This window comes from Nuphar pumila, chromosome 9 (genome assembly GCF_984573655.1).
Source record: "Nuphar pumila chromosome 9, dmNupPumi1.hap1.1, whole genome shotgun sequence".
NCBI lineage: Eukaryota > Viridiplantae > Streptophyta > Magnoliopsida > Nymphaeales > Nymphaeaceae > Nuphar > Nuphar pumila.
In genome coordinates, this window is record NC_143257.1 from 92,599,463 (window position 1) to 92,608,635 (window position 9,173).

The following is a 9,173-nucleotide window of genomic DNA, read 5'->3' on the forward strand; positions in this document are numbered from 1 at the left end:
CTCTATGATAGGGTTTTAGTCCAACTAGGACTCTGAGATTTTGGCCAAAATGACAAAAATGGACAAGGGATAAGACTACCTTTGATTTTAAAATCAAAATGAAATTTTGAAAAATGTTTAAAAAGTAAAAAGATAGTCTTGATCCAAATAGGACTCTGAAAATTTGAGAAATTTGAGGAATGAAAGAATCCAGAAGCGACACCACCTAGATGGATCTCATCTAAGAACTGAGATCAGTTAAAAATTGATTTAAAAATGAATCCAGATTATTTTGTAAAGAAAATATATTGAAATAAAGGAATATAAGATCCTAGGGGTTAACGAATGGCAAAATATCGATTTAAAACTCAGGTATTTAGAATTGATTTTGAAAGAAAAGTTTTAAGATCGAATCTGGATTAATTATTTTGAAAAACAGGAGTGTTGTATCTCGAAAATGAGATGCAATGGCATACAATGCGAAAAAATGATATGAGATGGTATGCCAAATACATGCAGTGATATGCAATAATACATTAAATGTAAACCCTGGATGAGGGACTTGGAATCTCGAACCCCTGGCGAACACAAAGGATTGAAAATTCTCATTTGAGGATGAGAACTGATAATCAAGATTGAGCCAAAATGAGGATTAAACCTTGATGGTAGGATTAAGTATTGAAAATTTATTGTAAAATTTGAGCTATGAACAGCCTTGGTTCAGATATCGACCAGTTGGTTCCCTGAAGGCTGCATAAAGTGGCTACCAGTAGTAGGAGGTAGGTGTTTGTGAATGAGGGTGAAATTTTTGGGTGTTTACAAAGGTGTCTACTTACGTAAATGCGAATGAATAAACAAGTATAACTACTCAGTAATACACTCTACTCATATTGCAGTATGAAGACTTGTCAGGGTACATCATACCAATTAAGAGGCTCCCAAGAAAGCAAGAGTCGAGCAGGCCTTTCTCAAGCGAGGCAGGCAAATGAAGGTTCTACAAGAAGGGGTACTGCAAGCCCTAGTGGTTCTGTATTTCTACCGGCATCAGGCAGTCATCCTCTAAAGAGTATGGGAGTAGAATGTGGAGGAGCTTCACCACCTTCACTGCAGCAGGAACATGCTACGGTAGGTAGTAGTGTGCTTCTCGGATATACCACAGAAAGAATTTTGTATAAGTTGTTACAAAATTCATTACAGCAAAGCTAGAATCAGATAGCATCGGGAAGCAGTTATTGGGTTGAGAAGTTCAAGAACATGAGAGTGTCTACCTTCGACGAACACTATAAGAAAAATGCTAATTAGCGACGGTCGCTAATCCATCGCTAATCATATTTAGCGACGAAATGCGTCTGTCACATATTCTTGGTCGCTAATTAGCAACGGATATTATCTGTCACTAATCCATCACTAATTTGTGATGGATTAGTGATGGACATGATCCATCGTGAATCCATCGCTAAATTAATGAGGATTTGGTTTTGCGATAGATAATATCCGTCGCTAATCCATCACTATTTTAGTGATACATAAGATCCATCGTCAAATAAGCGATGAATTTGGTTTTGCGATGGATAATATCCGTCGCTAATCCGTCGCAAAATTTAAAAAAAAAAATTGAAATATAAATATCGATAATTTTTTTTTGAAATAATCCTGTATAAACCTATTTTTAGACAACAAAAAGAGAGTCAAAGTGTATTTTCTAGTGTTTTAATGAAGCATTTACTTACAGTACACAGACAGCATAGAACAAATGAACAAGAGGCACAAATGATTCCACCCATGATGGAAGATGAATTGGTAGACAAAATAAAACCCACATCAAGGAAGAAAAAGGATCATGTACGAGAATGGGGTCAGCAGCTCTTTTCCAAAATTGGATGTCAGGGAAGAACTTTCCCTTTCCATCCTGCAATAGTCATGACATATCACCTGCCAAACAAAATGTTGAAAAACATAAATTAGATGAAGAATTGTGCACATGTTACATCCTTCAAACTCTAATACCATTATTGTTAGAAGATGCTGAGGTTAATGAATGTTTTTACAACTAGTTGAATACTCCAACTATTTCCAACATATGAAACATTTAATGTCATAAACCATGTTTGAATTGTTTGACCCCAATGAAGACATCTCACAGATTGAACATTATCTTATTGGCCACAACACAAGCATATGACTACCAAGATCTGTTCATTATTTGGGGGAAGAAATATTCAGGGAGAGGAAGAAGTAGAGGAGGATATCGTGGCCGAGGTCGTGGTCGTGGGGGATTTGAAATCGTTTACAGCTTCCTTTTCTTCTAAACCTGAGAAAGTGGTGCTTTCCCAGATACTTGCACACATTTCCTTAGGTTTGATCTGAAGACAGTGACAACTATCAGTTATGGCTACAAAAGCATGGTATACAGAAAACAAAGACACTATTACAGAAAATTTTTAAGCACTACCTCCAGACATCAAAAGCATAATGTCAGAAACAAATGGCAAAAAGGTTTCATTGCCTTACAAAAGCATGCCAAAGTCATTGAGATCAAGAAACACCAACTCTACAAGTACCATAGACATCCATCTACACTAAGCATTTTCTGTTACTGCTTTGCCAATTTTTTCCACATTGTCACGCAGGATGTTCCACTACAAGAAGAAAGTAACATTATAAAGCCATAGAAGAGACAAAAAAATGCATAAAAGCAACGTTAGAAAATAGAACTATGCATACCTGTTCCAAGGAAAGCATTATGCCTGAAAATTAACAAGATCGCACCATCACTTTCAACTCAATCATGATTAAAGATAATCACCAAAATTAGCAGTTTGAAATTAACAATGTTATTCAAACAGAAGTTGCTAGAAAAAAGCATAATTAATGCCATCTAAGTTAACTGGGATTAATTGAATGGAGTAAATGAATTCAACCTTGTTGATATTGCTCCTAGCAACTGACAGGATTACCAAATGAGTGCTCTATCTGCAGAATATTTGTCTTTTCACCGCAAGCAGAACAAAATATTAATGATAAGCCCAAAACATACAACTGCACAGTAACCAGACTCCAAACAGTGGTGTGCAGAATCCCTACCACTTCAGAAACTCAATATTATGTGGAAGTCTCCGCAAACAAAATGACTTTCACAATATACAGGTCTTAGTCAAGACAAGCAAATTTCGCCCTAGTAAAACTCAAAAATTACACACACACTCAAACAAATGTTCATGTGGTGTGTGCATCTTCCTCAATACTGGCTGAGAGATCATAAAAAAATGTACCTAAGGATGCAAAAGACAAGGCTAATGCTTGCAAGAATACCCCACATCATTCAATGATGGCTTACATCAGCCTTTTTGTATGACTTTGCTGATTCTTCAACCTATGACTTAACTCTGAATGATACTTTCTTCACAAATCCAGTCTCGCTGTTCTATCAGTCTCCACTGCCATATTAACCAACAAAACAACATACACAATCTGCATCCCATCAGTCTCCACTGCCATATCCCTTGATATAACAGAGACATAATCAATGATCTGGTTAAATGGATGAGGCCTATTTCAGTGGTAGCATGAATATCTATTAAGATTTTCTAGAAAGCAAAAAGGGAAAACAAACACATAATAAGACTACGGTTATTTCTTTCATGGCCCTGAATATGCCAATATCAGCACTGATGCACTGATGCACTGATGATGTCTAAATGCAACTTGTCGTTCCAACAATTATTCAGAGTCCATTTACACAAGACCCTGTAGCCAATATGGGGCTACATCCATGAAACATGGGTACTTCAAAATGCCTAGTTTGCCTTATTCTGGCACTTTTAATTCATCCATTGACGAAATCGGTCTTCCTGCGATGATTTCTAGCAGGATAACACCAAAGTCATAAATATCGATCTTATCCCTTTGTTTATTCTTGGAAAGTAACACCAACACAGAATCACTAATTCAGCACACATTCGTGTAAACAAAATGATATAACTACTCAATCAATATTTTGTGCAGCAAAAAGTTCAAAAATAGGAAAAACCTCCAACGTATAAAACTTGCAGTAAGTATGGACATGCCTAGTGAGGAAAAGCTAACAAGTAATTAATAAGCGTTCGTGTACAGTATACATAACAATTGCACTTATCAGGATTGAACTTACAGCTATGAAAAATTTCATACCTAACAAGAGCATTAGCTTCTTTCGATCCATTTATAAGAAATCCTATTCCCACCTGTGGCACAACATGAGCACCAAGAGCAACTCAGGCTAAAAGCGCAACTTCCAGGAGGAGCATAAAAGCGGGACTCAGATGATGTAAAAAGTAACTCAGAACCAACATCAGCTTCTCTGTCAATTACCTCCTTTCTCGTGTTCTCAGTCAAAACAGGCAGATTGTAGCTGCTAATTTCATCAACTAGATTTTGATCTAAAAGTATGTTTGTAGCTTTTAGATGATTTCCAAAAATTCCTGGTACAATCCCATTGTGCAAAAATTGCAAGCCCTTTATTATGATAATAGCAGCTGATATTCTCTGGGTCCAGTTGAGGTTTTCTCCACCTGCTTCCCATGACAAATTAAACACAAAAAAGATAAACAACCATTGATATCAGACCCCAATATATTCACGATTTAAAAAACTGCTTCTGCTTTCTTTTTCCTTTTTTTTTTGTTAATATTTTCTATCAAAAAACACCATGAAAAAAACCAACATGGTGAACGCCAGTACCAGAAATATTTTCCCTGAGTGTCCCATTAGGCGCATATTCAAACACCAGAAAGATACCTCTGATGCTAGAATCGTCAAGGTAATACTCAAAGCAATGTCCAAGAGCACTGACTAAATGACGGTGCTTGAGTTTCAAAATCAGTTCAATAAGGTTAGTGAAATTGGGGGCACTCTGCCTCTTCTTCACTTTCACGCATCTGATGGCAACCAGACAACCATTCCTTAATCTACCTCGGTATATCTGAGACAACATGAAAACCAGGAGATTCTTGGTTAAGGTGATAACTTTCAGTTTACAGTAAACAGTCTTTCTTTTCTTTGTTCTTTGGTAAAAAATGTCCATTGCACACAAATGAATTGCATTTTCATGGGCAGGCAGAAAGTCTAGATGGTGTGCAAGTCAGGACATACCGGCCCAAGGGATCCTTCACCCATAGAACACGATGGTTCAAAGTTGTTAGTGGCTTCTTCAAGTTCCTCTAGTGCGAAGGTTCGATATGGTGGAAGTGCAAGAGCACCCAGCTTCATTGTCTGAGTTATATACCCTTCCAGAGCAAGAATATGCACATCAAAATTGTGATCACAAATAACTAAGCATCCTTAAAAAAGCGAACACGTTTTGAAATACTAAGGACACCAGAACATGTGACGCAAGAATGATCCTTACTTTGAGAACAAAAACTTTGTTGCAAAGCAAGCTAATAACAACCAAGTGTCCAGCAAACTAGAATAGTCTACCCGTAAGACTATGATTTAAAATAAAACAAACTTTGTTGCAACACAAGCAAACAACCAAGAGAACCAATAAACTGGATTTGCATATCCATATGTTTAAGTGTAGAAATGCTTACAACCCCAAAAAATCAGGAATAGAAAAAATAATATTAAAAAAGAAAATTGAATGAGTAATCGTTTACAAGCAAATTATGCACAGAAAGAAAAAATGAATCCCTAATGATCGCAAACTAGAAAAGATCAAGATAGAATGAAAGCGGGGAAAAAAAATCATTCACGAAACAAATGCCAAAACCTAACCAGTTCGGGCACATACTCCATTCCTTCCTTCACCAGTTCGGCGACGAGTCGGGAGGATCGAGCGAGCCACAGACGAGACGGAGTCTGCCGGCGGGTTCGAACCCTCGCCCTAGCCCTGGCCGCTGCTCTGGTGATGCAGGGTGTTCTGCGAAGAAGACGAAGAGGAGGAGGACATCGCTCCCGATTGCCAGAACGGCATCCGGCAGATGTTCCACACCTTCCCTTCCATCGGAGACTTCGGATCCATGATAGCCATAACAAAGCAAATTCGGTTCTCCGGCGAGGTCTCAGGCCATGCGAAAGCGGTTTTTCGGCAATCGACAAAGTCCACCGACCAGAGAAGAGAGAAGAAGAAAGAAGGGGAAGAAGAAAAAGAAGGTGAGGAAGATGGGAAGAGGAGGGGCGTCGGCCGGCTGCGGATGGGGAAAGGGAGGAGGCGTGACGGCGGCAGTAGGGAAGCCTATTTGGGGGTAATCAGAGAGAGAAAGAAAGGGAGGGAGAATTCTGCACCCTAGATGTGCAGCGACTAAAAAAAATCCATCTCTAATTCTGCCATTAATTAGCGACGGATTTAAGTGCGATGGAGTTTGAGACATAATTTTTCTATTGTGAATCTGTCGCTAATTAGTAATAGATAGTTTTCTCACGCTAATCTATCGCAAATTTATGACAGAAAAATCTATCACAAATTTTTATCGCTAATTAGCGTTTTTCTTGTAGTGGAAACTCCTGAAGGAGAGGCGACAGAAAATTAGATAATGCAAGCTGAAAAGGCTATGAATGTAATACAGTGCCCAGAGTACCAGAACACTTGGGTTGCAACCTCCAACTTGGTTAATGATGCTGAGTACTAGTGGCAATCTATGAGCGACGTCCTAAGAAATAGAGAGTTCGTTTTCTAGATCACTTTTAAGAACAAGTTCTACCGACAGTTCTTCCCCAAGATAGAGAGAATAAAAAAAATAAGAATTCAGAAAGTTGAAATAAAGAAGTATGAGTGTGGAGGCCAACACCGCCAAGTTTAATTCATTATCCAGATTCGCTAAGGCTTTAGTATCTATAAAAAAACAGAAATGTAAGATCTACTAGTGTGGACTAAATCTCAAAATTCTGAGAATGATGGAACTACTTCAAATTTAAAAATTCGCCAGATTAGTAGAGATGGCATCTCATTACGAGTTTTGGGATGCCCGAACAACAAAGTCGGAGATGGAGGAGAAACCAAAGCAACTACAACAGGGACAGTTCAATTTGTCGCCCTATGGTTTCTTTAAGAAGAGGAAAGGCAATGGTAGATTTTGGAAGGCATAGGAAGGAAACAATGGAGGAAGCAATAATAAGCAACAAGAAAAGAAACCTGAACAACCAGAAGCCAAGAAGCCCTGCTAGCAAGGACCACCTCCTAAGAACAACAAGAATTGTCTGTCTAAGACTCACAAATTTTCTAAGAAAAATTCATTACACGATCAAATTTCAAAAAAAAATATATGTGTTTATGTGATCTATGTGATCTATATATATATATATATATATATATTGTAATGCATTTTTTATCAAATCCCTAAGTTTCATTCAAATTATATAAAATTAATCGAATTGTACATCAAAGAGTTTAAATGATTTAAAACTCTTTTATTTTATTTAATTTGATAAAGAATTGAGATCTATGAAATTCTTAAGTTTTACTAGATATTACAAAGAACATTTCAAAAAAAACCTAAAGTGTAATTTCAAATAAAGTAAAATAAATAAGATATTTTCACTCAAGGGGGCGTGTGGGGACATTTTTGAAAGGTTTTCAAACCCTAGAGGGCGTGTGGGGCAGTAGAAGGGCATTTTTGAAAGAGTTTTCAAAAGAATTCAAATGAAATAAGCCTATAGGAGCATTTTTGAGGGTTTATTTATAAAAGTGTCACCGCCTAGAAGGGTGTGACACTTAAGTGAATGAACCACAACCCTCCATTTTCAAGATTAAAACACTACCGTTGGATCAAAACCCTAACTTATAAAACCTTGAGAAAAAGAGAGAAAACTCATTTTTCTCCTCTTTTTCTTTGTCCCTTCTCTCTCTTCTCTCTCCCTCTCTCCCAACCATGGGGTTCTCTCTCCTTGGGCGCTGGTTGTACCTCCATCCTATTGCTAGGGTGTAGTGTTGGGTACCTCGTAGGGACTCCACTCTACACTTTGTGTAAGGGAGGCACAACATCTTCTCCATCATTCCGGAAGTATAGCCAGTGAGATTTCTACCATAGCATCCATTCCATTGGAAAAAAAAATCGTATGGTAGCATGAAGCCACCTATTACCCTTTCTTGCATTTTTTTGAAATGTAAGGGAAATGGCGGATTAGAGATGTCTTTCGTTTCATACATGTATTTGCTTTTAGTTCTCTTCAATCGCTATAATGCCATGCACATTCTTTGTTCACGCACGGGTGCCTTTTTACGTTTCATCCTTGTTGCAAGGGGTGGCCTAGTGCATCTTTCTTCAATGTAAACAAGGTTTGTTCGGTGGGCATGGACTGAACCATGAGGCTCAGTTTTTGCACTAGTTTCAGTTGTGGGCTTAACTCTACCGCGGGGATACCACCCAACGTCGGGTAAGAGGTTTGTTTGGTGGGGTTCGTTGCCCCTCTGGTGGACGGCCATGGTTCGAAACCCCCTGTGCGCAGAGTTTTTTTTGCACAAACTACCTACAATTTTTACCTTGTTGAAAAAGGTAAAACGTGGGCTCAAGGCAAACCCTACATTTTAGCCTCTCTCTCTACCAAAAACGTGAGAGGAGTTGCTACTCCTCTCACTTTACAAAAAAAATAGGGAGAATCCCATGCATCATGGGAGGAGGGGTACCACAAAAAAGAAAATGAAAGAAGTTAGGAAAAAATTTATCATAGGGGGGTGAGGGGTATTAATGGAAGTGAACTGAAATCACAAAATCGTGAGAGTTGGGGGACGTTTCATGGGGTTTCAAAAAGTTTTGAAAATGCTACTTTTATGGATATAAAATAGGGAAGAAGGCTTAGAAATCATGATACACGATTTTGACTCCTTCCATACTCTCTCTCTCTCTCGTCCCTGCATCTTTATTGTGGGACATGAGACCATCTTCTTCCTCGTTGTGACGTGGTGCTCCAACTGAAAGAAGAAGCTTTGTCGTCACTAGCTCGAATCTTCGAATAGGTAAGGGGTATTCTATTTTATATGTACGTGTTAGATGCCCTGCAACCCGAATATGTTGTAGTTGGTCGACTTTGAGCACGGACGACGCCGTAGACACAGGGGGATGATCGACATCGTAAGGCGTGTTCGGGCTTGCGCCAAACCTCCATTCACCTAAATGAAGATCAATGGAGGTTCGGTCACCAACATGATCTTGTGCTAAGTTGTACATTATATATATATATATATATATATATATATATATATATATATATATATATAT

General features: G+C 38.2%; 1 long non-coding RNA gene across 1 annotated transcript; it reads right to left on the minus strand.

Annotated features, from left to right (window-relative positions):
* Nucleotides 1–1,647: 1,647 nt before the first annotated feature.
* On the minus strand, nt 1,648–4,465 carry LOC149828702 (uncharacterized). Its single transcript, XR_016434068.1, has 5 exons — nt 4,330–4,465; nt 4,150–4,202; nt 2,704–2,726; nt 2,491–2,618; nt 1,648–1,911 (listed from the first exon to the last, which is right to left on the minus strand). It is a non-coding gene; the product is annotated as an uncharacterized LOC149828702 (long non-coding RNA).
* Between the last annotated feature and the right edge of the window lie 4,708 nt (nt 4,466–9,173).